Source organism: Dermacentor albipictus, chromosome 3, assembly GCF_038994185.2.
Source record: "Dermacentor albipictus isolate Rhodes 1998 colony chromosome 3, USDA_Dalb.pri_finalv2, whole genome shotgun sequence".
NCBI classification, from domain to species: domain Eukaryota; kingdom Metazoa; phylum Arthropoda; class Arachnida; order Ixodida; family Ixodidae; genus Dermacentor; species Dermacentor albipictus.
The window spans coordinates 54711832-54726929 of NC_091823.1; the positions used below are offsets into that span (position 1 = coordinate 54711832).

General features: G+C 45.4%; 1 long non-coding RNA gene across 1 annotated transcript in view; it reads right to left on the reverse strand.

Moving 5' to 3' along the window:
• Window positions 1–208: 208 nt before the first annotated feature.
• LOC135899127 (uncharacterized) overlaps window positions 209–15098 on the reverse strand; it is a 334018-nt gene continuing 319128 nt past the window's right edge. Inside the window, exon 5 of the long non-coding RNA XR_011512738.1 lies at window positions 209–488. This is a non-coding gene — a long non-coding RNA (uncharacterized lncRNA). The remainder of the gene's footprint in view (window positions 489–15098) is intronic.

Genomic DNA, 15098 nt, shown 5'->3' on the forward strand with positions numbered 1-15098 from the left:
ACCTTGCGTGCCTGAATGAAGTATTCATGTCTACTGTGCGTCTAGAGCCATTTATTTCCACCCTTAGCGAGTTGTTCCGAATGCACGTGATTTATTTTTGCATTCCCTGGAGTGTCGCAAGTCTTCTTGAACGTTCGCAAACCGACGCTCCCTTCACTGGTCTGTTGTATGACTTGATCTTATGCGGTGTCCCAGGCTCTTAGTGGTTGGTAGCGTACAATATTTCAAAACATACAGAACAAATCAGACACAACAAGACGCACGGCATTCGGCCAGGAAGCAGGGCAACACAAAAATTTGTTAAAGCCTCAATACACTAGTTTAACAACTAGTCTTGCCAGGTTTGAACATTCTATGACTGTCTAAAGTATGTAGATTCAATGCGAAGTTAACATTTAGAATAGGTAAGAATACGCTCACATGCCTTGGTGGGTGATCCCATGATCCAAACCATAGTCTGTCGGTTGGGATGCTGGCGGGCAAGCCAACTGAAAAAGAAAATGGAAAGGAAAAGCTGACGGTGATGCGGGTATTCAAATTGCAGGCGCCGGCTGTGCTAGTTGAGGTAGATGACAATATATCTAGTTTTGATCCCGTCTGTCTCTGCAATTGTTGTGAATCGCTGTACCACCTTACCCTATAGTACAAGCTACCTGCCCCGCGTCCCTCCCACTTTACTACTGTCTTACCCCTAATTTTCCTATTTTCCACTCTCCTCAAGGAATAGCAGGGCCTCATATCGCTAAAAGGCCACATTTTCCCCAATTTGGAAATGTGGCGGAGTATTGTTCTGGAAGCATTGCTCTGAGCATGAGTGCACTTTAATCTATGAAGACACCACAATACTTCACGCGCATAGCAATCAGACCATGAGGGAGATTATCGAGGCCTACTACATCAGGAAAAAAAAAAGGATCGCGTTGTGTAAGCATGCCATTATTAAATTTGTATGACAGTGAATTTGAATTTTTAAAGCACATCATAGTGTCACATTAGATTACAAGGTTTGGCGTTTTTGCCTGTGCACTGATAATGACGCCACCGATGGTAGAGCACGTGGGTACTGGTTGTAGTACATAAGTTTGTGTATGCCTTCTAATAAAGTTGTGAGTTCAGCGATGTCATGTGTGTTTCCTGCCTTTTATCTTTGTATGGGGCAGAAACTCGGAGACTTAAAGAAGTTCGAAAACAAGTTAAGGACAACGCAAAGACGATGGAATGAATAACCTTAGGCGTAACGTTAAGAGACAGGAAGAAATCGATGTGGATCAGAGAGCAAGCGGGAATAGCCGATATCGAACGTTCCAGACTAATCGCTGATGCCCGCGTGTCTTCCAGAAATTTCTACACCCTTCGCGTTGCGCATACATGCAATCAGATTACACAAGGTTCGGTGACAACAGACAACATCGATAACATTCCAGAAACTTCTGATGCATGCAGGCGCGTCCCGCGCTGAGCGATAACATTTGTCCGACGGTGGAAAGCGCTCACCCGAAAAAGATAAATAAATCCACGTGTCAATATGCATAAACGGTGACGTCAGTGACGTCTACCTGCTTTTCAAATGCAGCAATTGCCGCGGTACCTTGCCGTGATTCTGGAAGAGCAATCTGCCTAGTTCCGGATCACAGCAAATATCTGCGTGGTAAGGTAATGTACGCCGTTTCTACAAAACCTTACAGCCAGGCAGAAGAATAGTACAGTATAACTAGCCTACGAAATTATTGACTTAGTTCCAGCTTGCATCAGAAAGATGGACGCTGATGGTATACTCGTGCACTGGGTGACTGCTGTGGTTAAGGGCGCGGTGTAGAACGGGCGTTTGTTTGGTAAAAAGCCAGACATTTTGAGCAACCGAATAAATCTCCTGATCTCATTAGGACGCTGCACTGTTTTTGAGCAGCGAAGGATATGTGTGGCCGCTAGAAACTGTTGGTCGGCGATTGCAGAAGCAGCTGCGCTATTCCCACGCCTTCTAATCTTGTTCGGCCTTCGCGCACTGCATTGTTGCCAGCGAGCACGAGTGCAATATGCAGAGACCGCCACACAACCCGTAGCCAATTTCTTTTTGCATTATTCCTTGTGCTTCCGCACAAAAGAGTGTTGTAGGACGAAAAATATGGTTCCAGATAGCTGAAGCCGGACACAAAAGACCCTCGGTGGGGCACGGAAATTGGGTCACGTGTTCACTGAAACTTGTAACAAGGTGTGCGTGCAAGTTCCGTACAATGTGATTTCTGCTGCAGTGAGGAAGCACCAGGCATCGTAGCCAGCCCTATCGGCTTATATTCAGTTCCCTTCAGACGTAAGGCCACGCCAGAGGTCTGTGGTTACGTATGCACGCCTTGCGTGAAGCGTGCGCTTCCTGAGATTGAAAATTTTTTTAAGTATCATAATTTTATATGTATTCATTAACCGCCGCATATGGGCCTTTTCCTTTTTGTGATGTCTGAAATGACGCATTCACGCATGCCTAGTATAGCATACTTGGAAAAACATATCCATCGTGCAATAAACAGTCTTTCCTCTTTTGTCTATATATTTTTTTAATATATCCTACGTGGGAGACCTTGTCGCGTTGAATTGGCACCGGCTACTTTTTTCACACAGAGATATGAATAAAAATGAACTCAAATACATTTAAAATTAATTTCAACTGCAAATCACAATAACACAAATTCGAGTAACTAAGTACACCAACGCCATACTAAAACTGAAAGTCAAGTTAGAAACAGCAACATAAAGCACAGTCACATAGGTGCACTAAAGTAAACACAATGTCCGGTCCCCTAACTATAGTAATTATTATTATTTGTTTTGAACACATATACACATATACACAGGTATTAGGAAAGGGAAAGCGAGGGGCAGGCTGGCAACTGCCACCGGTAGGGGCACAACGCCTGCCTACTCTTCTGAAGGGAGGTGAAAGCAACACAGAAATAGAAGTTAGGAAGGAGGGGAGGAAAAAGGAAAGAGGAAAAGAGAGCAACAGGACACTGCAACAGGACAAATATAAAGACTAAAGTAGAACTCAGCATCCGGAATTAAAGTGACGCCGCGTCGAACAGCCTCCAGAATTATCAACCACATCCATGGCTAGTTCGCTATGCGGCTAATTGTGTTCTCCACGATGAGACGCCAAGTAAAGCTGCACGTAATCACCGGTTCACAATCTACACTAAGAGGTGTTTGAACCCGCCACCTCCCATCTTCGAAGGAAGAAGCGTTAAGGTACAGTACTGATCACACACAGTATAGGGCCGGTCACTGAAGGTCACGCTACTACAGAATGTTCAATGTACATGCTACAAACGTGAACCTAAGTTAGTTAGTTATAGAAAGGTTAGTAGGGCGCGATGGGCCTGATCACGTTTAGATGCACAGCCACTGGGGTATAAACATTCCTCGAGTGTCGCACACCGCAGGCCAAGGAGATGATAGTTACTCACTAGCGACATGCGCTGCGCATTGAAAGCGGGACACTCAAATATAAGGTGCTGAAGTGTCTCGTAGCAGCCACAAGACGTACACAATGGACTTTCCGCACGCTCTTGTCTGTATAAACGTTCGTGCACGTTCACGCAACCAACCCTTAGCTTGAGCAGTTGTGCTCTAGCGCGACGAGGCAAGCCTCGACCACGAACACGGGGCGGGAACGTTCCATTTGCGACGCGCTGATCTGGATGCTGCTTCAGTAGGTGGCGACGAATCAGCAGACGAGCGTCATCAAGCTTGCACAAAATTTCTGGGCAGTCACAGTTGTTATGAACGCAACTTGAAGCGAGCCGATCAGCCTCTTCATTTCCGGTGATTCCTACGTGTGAAGGTATCCATTGAGCAACGAGAGATACCCCACGTGATGTAATTTTGCTCGCAGAGTCATTAATGCTGCGCACAAGTGGACAATCAAGCTCACTGCGTTGTAACCTGCTAAGGGCAGCACGGGAGTCCGTAAAGATGACGACCTTCGATGTAATTAACTCCTCTAGCACGTATTTCAATGCAACATTAATCGCTGCTAGTTCCGCAGTTGTTGACGAAGTTGGATGAGGTATCTGAAAGATACGTCGTACTTGAGTTGAAGGGCAGTAAAAAGCTGCAGAGGCGCCTTGACCGTCGTTGTGTACAGATGCATCTGTGAAAACTTGAAGATAATCTGGAAACTTTTCGAACAAGTGTGATTGAGCCAATTCGAATATTGCCGAAACTGCCATATCAGACTTTTTGTGCATGCCAGGGATTGTGAGGAAAATGGGGAATACATGTGTCGTGATACCTTTTGGAGGCGGAGACGTATCTGAAGCAGCATCTTCAGAAATGGTAGTGATATGCATAAATAATGCCGCCATTTTTCCCATGCGAGATAATGGGCGGTGAATGAGACGATCAAGGAGCGATTGACCATTCGATGCGCGGTGCAGACGCTCAATATGATATAGAGCTCTCTGATCTGCTTGCAGCCTCAGGGATAACTGATGCGCTTCAGTAAGTAATGCAATAGATTGGGCCTCACGAGGTAATCCAAGCATTAGTCGAAGGGCAACGCGATGATCTCGCTCCAGTTGGGCCATCAAACTAGGTGGTATGTTCAAAACTGGTAATGCGTACAGTATGCCTGAGAGTACAGATGACTGGTACATCTGAAGAGCAGTTGTTTGGTCGCAACCAGCACCTCGAGCAGTCAAGGCGGCCACATACTTAAGAAGGGAGTGCGATTTGCTTCGTACAGATTTAACGGCAGGACGCCAAGAGATGCGATCATCCACAATTAACCCCAAATAACGGTGTTGGCGCACCCAGTTTATAGGCGTTTCGTCAAGATACAGTCGGCTCATTGTTCGACGAGCGCGTTGTTTAGGGTGATATGCTATTGCAGCAGACTTATCAGGTGATATGAGCAGGCCAACTTCACCCAAGTACTCCGAAGTAGCGTTGAGAGCTCTTTGCAAGCTTGCACGAAGCCGCGGACCAAGGTGCGAAGGGCCGCTTATCCACAGAGCAATGTCATCTGCGTAGACAGCTATGCTCACAGGGAAGTCAGTGTCACGAGGCAAACGACTTGGAAGCGCGGCGAGTACCACGTTAAACAAGAGCGGAGATAATACGCTGCCCTGTGGAACACCGTACTTCACATTTCGGTATTCACTGGTTACTCCTCCGACACGCACTTTCATCCGGCGCTCCGATAGAAAATTATGCACAAACTGGAGTAGACGACCCGACTATAGTAAGATCAAAGCACATAAGAACGCACGGGTTAGATTCAAATGAAGGTACATGGATACAGCCACTGAATTGGCCTAAGTCGGAGCAAGAGAATCCCACAGAGTGAGCTTATCAGATATAAACACTCAACTCCATAGTTGCCGAGAATATTGCTCACCTCTAGAAATCTTCAGAGAAATGATTGAACACATCCTATGTATCTGCACCCAGTACGACGTCGCGCGTGAAGTTCTCCGGACAGCATTGAACCAGCTGGGCTCTAGACCATTTGCATAAAGGAAGATCCTTGGACCATGACCGTACGCGTCGATGGCACAGAAAGTCACGAAAGCGTTGTGGAAGTACGTCAAGTCGACAGGTCTTGGCAACCGTGAGTAGACTCGGTGCGAACCTTCAAATGTGCGCTAAAATGTGCTCTTCCTTTTCTCTCTCTCTCTCTCTCTCTCTCTCTCTCTCTCGTTTCGTTCCTATACCCATTCCCTCAGTGCAGGGTAGCAAGCCGGACGTGCGTCGGGTTAACCTCCCTCTGCCTTTCCTCTCTTCTATTTCTCTCTCTCTCTTCGGAGGGCCAGTGAGGCTCGCTTTTGCAATTAATATGTTGGCCGAGGACCTAAGATCTTTCTCAGGCTGAAGGGCCTGCGATATAATGCCACTTAATCACGAGCTAAATGTTATCTGCGTGTGCTGTGTCACGGACATTCTAACAGATGAGGCTGTAAATAATTAGTCGCGCGGCCACAAGGGCGTTCCTGACTATCAGCTCTTGAAATTTGAGATTTATTTGAGATTGACTTATCGCTTCACTTTCCGATCCCGTCCATATTGGATACAAACAGAGCACTTGAAACGCTCATTCAGCATCTGCGGCTCAAAACCGCGTACACAAATCACTTTCTTCACTATATTTTCTTCCCTTTTCTTTTATTCTCATTTATCCTGTTATTCTCATGCACGACCCGTGATCATATCAACACACTAACGGATTTATTCATTTCACTTCTCTCTCACTCAATCTCGGCTAGAATATCAGCTCCCCCCCCGCCCCCCCCCCCCCAATATTGGATTTCTCAATTACAATGACGTGATACCGTGAAAGTCTGAAGGGCCCCGTGTCGCAGAAAATCCGCTGTCGGCGTCCGGTGCCGGCGTCCCCGTGAGCGAAAATGCCTGTGTCTATTTAGGTACATGATTATGTCACGTCTTGATATTTGGCATGCGGTATATGTGGGTTATATTTCCACACAAATCTATCGGTTCGTTGCTCACACCTTATCTTATATTCTTGACATAGTTGCTCCTCGGAATTTTGAGAATGACAGCCCACAAACAAATTTCACGGAACCAGACACCGACAGCGCATGCCTGTTATGATCAATCTTCTCATACTTACATATTAAAAGTGCGAAAGAGTAATAGAAACATGAAAATGATGTCATTCTTTTGGTGCGGCTGTGGACTACTTCCACGCAAGAGGCCGCGTTTCTACCAGAAACCTCGCCTTCGTGCATAGTGTTCGCCACCCGCATTTCCCGGTAATTATTACGCTTACATAGGCTGCAGTTGCCGGGAAGCGTGAGGTACAGTCAGAGATCTTCGAATGCTAGCGCGTTCCAATCTTAAAGGCTAAGCTTAAGCGTCCCCCAATTTTTTTTCTGTCTTAACGAGGCGCCTATCATTTTCGAGACTATTGCTTGGTTCCGTGGTTGTTAGGTTTATTTTGTTTTGTAACCTCCAAGTCTAAGCAACACAAATTAACGCTAGCAAGATAAATTATGACGGGATCAGAGTTCCCAGAGTAGTTGGTTCTTATTTTCGGCCAACAAGAAATTACCACTTTGCAATTTACACCTTGTTTTACGAGAAGGAGGATGAGAATACCTTTTTCTCTATTTCCTAGCCAAGGGTAAGCATCATAATAATTACCTCTCACTTTCCACACATTGGGATGTTCATGGCAGCGGACACGCCTTAGGGAGCGATAATTTCTGCCTCCACCTGAGTGGTACAGGATATGCTTGCGCATGATTTGTTTGCCGCGAGCTGTAGAAAAATGGCCATTTTTATTAGCGCACTATTTTCGCCAGCAACATAGGAAACTTGCTTTATATAGTTAAACATTTCCCTGATTTGAGGTTTACCTATAGAGCCAGCACATATGGTTTCGGAAAGTCTTCTGTACATACCTTTCGGGGAGAGTGGTGCACAAAAGCACTTATGGGAGGCTAGAGAATAATTTACGTTTCTGTGGCAAGGCTAGTGGCTCTTGTGTCTGTCATGTGCGCTAACGAGAAGAGTGTTGAGCCTACCGATTGAAGACAGAATATCCGCCACCACCGTTACTGCGGCTTCTTCTTACAGCACTATTAATTTACATCTCTACTCTAAGCGTGTTTAGCAGTCGCTAATACATAGAAGACGCTACAAACCGCCTACTGTTTCCGGAATATATTTTAAAAAGTAGTGCAGTGCTAAATATTAAAGTCGTTGAAGCTTTCATTAAAACAGTGGAATACTTCTTCAATTTTTTCTTTCGGGAAAGGGAATTGTAAGAAGTGGAAGGAAGAAATGTGTTAAAATGAAATGAAACAAGGAAGGAGAAAATGCAAAAATGTAATTTACGATGAAAGACGCACGTCGCGAAATAAATTTCATGAATAAGCACATTCGACGACGACTCATGGTTCTTTGCGACTAAAACACAATAAAAGGAAAAGTGACCTATAGTACCTAATTGAGTAGACTTATACACGATGAAAAAACAAAAAGAAAAGGAAACTACAGCAAGAAAAAGGGCTCGTGGAATTGAGACGCAGGGCATTTGCGCTAGCATGCGAGCGTGTAAACACGCTAGCAAATATTCAAAAAAAGAAAGGAATGTAAAAGACATAGTGAATAAGAGTGTGGTTATATCATGATCTTAGATTCCGAACTGACGACGAGATGGCCGCACTCTGCAAACACTTTTTTCGTGACAAAAAAAAATCCAGAACATAAAACAACGAGCAGGAGAAATAATGTTGATATTGAAAAAAAAAAAAAACACTCGCGGTCTTCCACTGAGAGACCGGAATCTAAGCGGCAGCTCATATGGAAAAGGTGGTACACTAGCGCACTAGCGCACTGGGGTGCCGTTCAAGCCCAGAAAAAAAAAAGATTAACAAAAAGATGGCATCCGTCTAGTTTCATCGCAAATGACTGATTCTTATGCGCGTTCCAACGGGCCTGCGATGAGCATGCGCGAGTGAGAATACATTCACCTGCAGATGTGCTCCTTAATTTGAAAACCAAATAACCAAACAAGACAAACGATGAGCAAAATGAGAACGAAGTGAAAGCAGGAGCCAGCGTTTCGACAAGTAGACTTGATCTCTCTTAAGGCGACATGTGCTCTTCTCGGCACAGATGACGTACGGTTCCTCCAAAGGGGGGAACCGAAATTTGTCTGTAGTATGTAGAGTTCAAATTTCCGCTCTGCCCGAGACAGAAAATGCAGAGAATAATACCTCGTCCATAAGTTCGAGATATTACAACCAATAGGCATAAACGTTTAAAAGGGAGCTTTAGAATTTATTCGGTATGCTAAATTTAAAATGAAAGGCAACATAACTTACTTATTTTTCATTGATTTGCTTAGTTTTTTTTTTGGTTGTTAGAAAAACGACGACGAAGCGTGTGTGGTGTGGAACGCTTCATTTTTACATGAAAATGATAATGATTAGTATTCATTTAGGATCATTTCTAAACTTAAAAAAATATATTTATGTATTCTCCTCTTCTTAACTACTGCCGCCCGATTCATGGCCAATCCCCCGTAGTGAGTTGACCCATATCCGTAGGCACCAAAACAAACCAAAGCTTAATTTTTGTCCCTGCGAATTTAAAGCTACTTTGTGGGAGACGTCGCTCCCTTAAACAGCGATGGACGTGAAGTCCATTCGAGGGGTGCCGGGTCCTTCCGCGCCAACAGCGACCGCTCCGAGAAAACGGTCTAGTCGCCCGAGTGACACCGACAGCGAGGACACCGTGATCTACTCAGCGACCAGTAATGAACCCTCGGATGACAGTGACTTCGTGCCCGTAGCAAAACAGATATGACTCGTCAAGACATCTCCATCCACAAGGAAGAGAACTGTGATCCCGACGCGACAGTCATCTAACCACACAATTTTATTTGTGCCTGTAGCTGATAGCGACAATCTAAACTGGCTCAACTTGGCCTAAATGCACGTTGCTCATGGAGAAGAGTTGTCAAAAGATCGGACACTGTCTACCAGTCAACATAGAGAAGCTAATTAACGACGACGCTCAAAAAGGCACAAATGTTTTTAGCGCTATTCCTAAATTTTCTGAATTCAAAGCAGTACTGGAGCGGGTTCTAGCAATTCGCCGTCGTTCGGAATGAAGGTACAGGCGCACCAAGTCCATCTACGACCAAAGGGAGGCGAGACGCATACAGAAGATCCAGCGTCGGATCAACTCCCTGCAGTCTCTAAGATGGAAAACCTTCTGTGATACCCTTGATCCGCATAAACTCCCGTCAGATACATGGATTGCGGTGCGTGGACTTTGAACATCACCGCGACAATCCCACCCCATCAACTGCCTTGCTCTCTACCAAGGTCGCCGAGAGGGACGTAGCGGAGGACTTTTGTTTGAAGGTTACTGGTCAACCGTCTTCGTTCCCAGCACATGATCCCCATGACGTTCCAATCTCGCGAGGTTCTCGTAGGGACAATCTGTTTTCCATTGAAAAGTTGCAAGCGTCGTTGACAGCGTGCAGACGTTCCTCATCGCCTGGGCCTGACGAGTTGACTTACGGAGCTTTTGGCAACCTCGGTCAAACAGCCCGGCATTGTTTTCTAGACATGTACAAAAATTCATGGCGTGGAGGAGTGGTTCCTGCTGCATGGAAATCCAGGCGCCTTGCGCCTCCGCTTGAACCAGGTAAATCACCCCAAGACGTGGCGTCTTATCGTCCGTCCCATTGCTCTGGCCAGTTGACTAGGAAAGGTGATGGAGAGGATGGTGCTGATTCGTCTCGATGGTATCTGGAATACTACAAGATATACCTTGACACTATGGCAGGCTTCCGATGCCGATGCTCTACTATAGGCAACATCATAGATCTTGTTTCGTTTGTTCAGCACGAAAATGCCTAAGGGGACTGTCAGCGGCGACGTTCCTGAGCGTCAAATGCGCTTATAACAACGTAACCCATCAAGCCATCATGGACGCCATGGGTGATGTCGGCCTAGGTGGCCTTGTTTTTCGATGGATATTCAGCTACTTGAAGGACAGGTCATTCTTAGCGCAAACAGATGATGGTGCGTCATCGCAACACAACGCCTTCCGTGGCGACCCACAAGGCGGACTCTTGAGCCACACTCTATTTAACCTCATGCTAATCGACCTGGTTCGTACACTTTCGCAATCCGTCCATGTGTCGATCTATGCAAACGACATATGCATTTGGTCATCAGGAGTGACGCGTTCCCAGGTGCGCGCCACACTCTAAAGAGTGGCCACACTTATGTCAAGTTATCTCCAGGCACGAGGTTTGGAGATGTATTCCAAGAAGTGCTCTATGTTTGCTTTCACGCGCAAATCAATGAGATCGTACGTTGGCAGAATAATGGACAGCTTGTTATTTACGAGAAGACGCACCACTTTCTAGGAGTGATAATAGATCGAGACCTCTCCTGGAGTCCTCATGCCTCCTACCTAAAAAGGAAACTAGGCGTGTTAACCCATGTGCTCAGATTTCTTGCAGGAAGGTCTTTGAGTGGGATGCTCCAACTCTATAACGCACTATTCCTGGGTCTCCTACGCTATAGCTTACCTGTACTGGATGGGACCGGTAAGACTAACCTCCGTGCCCTCGTGTCTGTGCAAGCTCAAGCTCTGCGAATATGTGTCGGCCTTCCCAGGTGTGCATCCACGGTAGCAACAATAGCCATCGCGCATGCCAACGCCGTCAATACGTATATTCTAACCAACGTTTTAAGGATGCACATCAGACATTTCGCTTGACTTCCCATCCTATCATCTCACCTCCCTTCCTGCCGTTCGACCTCGTTCAGTGTTTAGCAGGATTATTGCCGCCAACCATCGGACTTTACCATCAAACTTCACGCCTGCGGCAAGACCATCTCTACCGCTGTGGTGCCTGCATCCACTCCAGGCCCTTCTTGTCATTCCCAGCATCAAAAAGAAAACGGAGATGTCTTTTATGACTCGAAGGCAGTTCTCTAGTGTCTGCTGTCCCTTTTCAACTACGCACCTAACGTGCAATAAGTCGCAGACATCCGACTACTTCACCCTAACGCAATCGGCAAAGAACACAACGTGATCTACCACTGTATACCACGTCATTGTGGAAATTCGGGAAACCACAGAGCGGATGACGCGGCCCGATCGGCCCAGGATGGTGCCCATATTGTACCAATACTACTGTCAAGAGCACATGCAGCCACAAGTCTTCGCCCACTCGCACGCGAGCTTACACAGACTCTGTGGAACACCACTGAATTCACGAACGTACGTCTCCTTAGATTGGATCCATGTCTACAACTCCAACTTCCACCAGGGTTACCACTAGCAAAAGGAGCACTTCTGTGCCGGCTATGGCTCGGCGTGGCATTCACGAACGCCCATTCCTTCCGCATTGGAATGGCCGACAGCTCTGCTTGCGACACCTGCGGCTGCGAGGAGATGATCCAGCACTCTTCTGTGATGGTCGCCAATACAGTGTGCCAATAAAAGAGCTCGTGACCATGCTCGAAAAACTGGACAATCGCCCCTTCACAGAAGAGAAAGTACTAGAACACTGGTGCCGATGAATTTCGGCAGTCAAGTCTTTAAAGGGACACTAAAGTGAAAAATGATTTCTTCTGCATCAGTAAATTACCGTTCTGTAACGCCAAAAACACCACTCTTACAACAATAAGACGTTTGGTAAGCCAGAAAAAGCGCAAGAACGAAATACGGGTGGCGACCCCTACTTAAGTTCCCGCACCTGGGGGCTGTGACATCTTGGATTTTGATGCCATCTTCTAGGGCCTACTAATTATATATAGCAGTACAGATTGACTACATTGTCTTCTAAAGGAACCAAATAATAAACATGGCAAGTTTCGGGAACCTTTATACAGCCAACGCGGCCCAAATGCGAAAACATACTTTGGAATCCCTGACGTCACGCTGATGTACCGGCGCTTGCGTTTCGGCGCGAAATTCAAATACTGATACTTGGACCTTCATTTTCTCATCCAATAATCAAACTATTGTTTTGAAATGACTGCCTGCAGTGTTCTCAAACAACGCTTTATTAGTATAAACTGATTTGTTGTTTCGCTTTAGTGTCCCTTTAAGGACTCTGCTGAAGTTTTTCAGGGCTTGTGGATTGTGCGACCGTATTTGAATGTTAGCATGCAGCATCACGTTATTGTGTGAATTTCTCTCAGTTTCTTTCTTCTTCTTTCTCCTTTTAATCCCTTGCCCGTCTCTCCAGCACAGGGTAGCCCCCAGCCGGTACTTACACTGTCTATCCTCCCTGTCTTGCCTCGCCTTTTGTCTCTCTCTATCTCTCTGTCTCTCTCTCTTGGTTCTTTGTTGTCAATAACATTCGAGCCTCCCTTTTCTTTCACACTTTTCTTTCATTCTATATTTATTCTTTTTCCTTTCCACGAGCACCATTTTCTGCTGCTAGTTTTCTGCTGCTATATTATAAATCACCAATACACTTTCTTTAGCTGTCTTAATTAGGGTTATAGCTTGTGCGGTTCTCAGTGCCACATAAGTATTACATCGTTTCGGGAGAATAGACTTTATACTGAACCGGACTTCAGCATCGTGCTAAATGTGCTTCGAGGCGTTACCAGTTCTGAAACAAACGGCATCCTTTACACTTCAAAGCATCCCCACTTCTATGAGGCACCTTTCAGAAATGGCCTTTCCGATAAACAAGTCCATCGATATCTTTCCCATGCTCAGTGAGTCCCGTTCAGGAAGCATCGTCATTATTACCTTCGGTCTTCTGCAACCACTTTCTATTACCTTGGCAAGTCCTTCTGTTGCCCCATCGACCACGAGTTATAACCAACAATATTTCTTTCGCGCATCGTGGAATAGAATATCGACTATCCGCAATGGATCTCTAATTGATTAACGTTTAATCGCATTTTGCGTGGTCCATAGCTTCTTCTCAATTGTCTTTCTTATAACCCGGTTCCACCTCCCTATGTTAAAGTGGTAGAATGCGCTGATTATATACTTTTCTTTTTCGTCAAGGACTCGAAAGTACGTGCCATGTGCGCTACAAACAATTTTTATTCATGTGGAAACTACTTTCTCACAATCCAAGTTCCATCCCCTCCCCCTTTTTGACTACATGGCGCTGATAAACGCACTGCTATTTAATTTGTTGCTCTATTATCGTTGCTTCATGCACTGTTATGGAGTAAAAGACGCATAACAATGTGATGAAACTAAGCTCATTTCTGCTATGTAATTTATTCGCATCATTTCCTGTCATTCAAACTACCATAAAAGGTGCTTCTGTACAGCCTAAAGTGGTTGACCAAGAGGTAAAAACTCTTGTTAGCTTGACAGGCGACTTAAGAATAGTTTAGTCCGCGAAGTTCGCCCCTTCGCAACTTCACGTCACACATCATGCCCTCGCCATCTACATCTTCAGTTGAATTCAATTTTATTTTAGTTCCTTTTCTAGAAAAGAGGAGCCGGAACTAAAAGCTGAGGAATCAGCTTGACAAGGGCGTTGCGACTCCCTACAAGGTGACAACGTTTCATCGTTCATACGAGCTATGCTCTGCAAGTGCTATACTATCGAATGACTACCAATCCCCGCGCTTTCTCTTGATGTCTCTTCTGCAAGCATGGGAGAAATATCCACTCGAATTCTTGAATAAATTATGCAGTTCCTATTTCGATTTCGTCTCTCTCGCTCACTATCTTTAGGGCGGTGGTACAAACTTAAAAAAAAAATTAATAAGGCGCCAATACAATTTGCCATTCCGTTCTAGCAATGAAACGCCTTATTCGTATGAATGGGCCTCAAATGATTCCTTATAGAACATACATTTTCGCAAACCTTTGATTTTCGACGCGTGCACTAGGAGGCTTTCCGGTAGCTGTGAGTTGGCTTATGCAAGGAGACGCGTTGAAATTTCCTCTTCAAACTTAATTTTTGTATCTTGTTGAACACATCAGCTTAAAGGTACCGTGTATGCGCGTGTCCAGGAAATCCCAAAATTTGTCGCGTAAAGTCAAGAAGCGCTGGAATGCACCCACCCTGCGCGGTAGTCCAGTCGCTACGGCATAGCCCAGCTTAGCTCGTACTGCTGTACAATTTCAAGAGGCTGACTAAGAAGCACAAGCTATCGCTCCATTACCGGGTTATTGGACACTACCTCAGTTTGCGAAGCTCGTACCTTTGCAACTGAAGTGTTAACGTCAAGTCAACGTTGTATATCCTTGTCCATTCATGAAAAACAATGCTCTTCCGGTGCTATCCAGGGTGTCCCAACTATCATGCACGAAGATTTACAAATCTGCAAATGTACCGTAGCTGGACAAAACCTAGGTAATGTTGTTTGCCGTCGCTTGAGAGACTCACAATATTTCTTGCATACTGCCTAATTACCTAATTAGTCCTAATTCATTAATAATCTTCTCAAATATTATAACTAAATTGAAAGTACCAAGAGAACATTGTAGAGCGACATGAAAAAAAAAAGTCAGTGCATTCCACTATTGAAGAAGGATGACCAACGAAGCTGTGTATGTGGTCTCTTAAAGGGGAACTGCACCTCCGCCATGGGTCGACCCGGCATTGCACTATCTTCGGG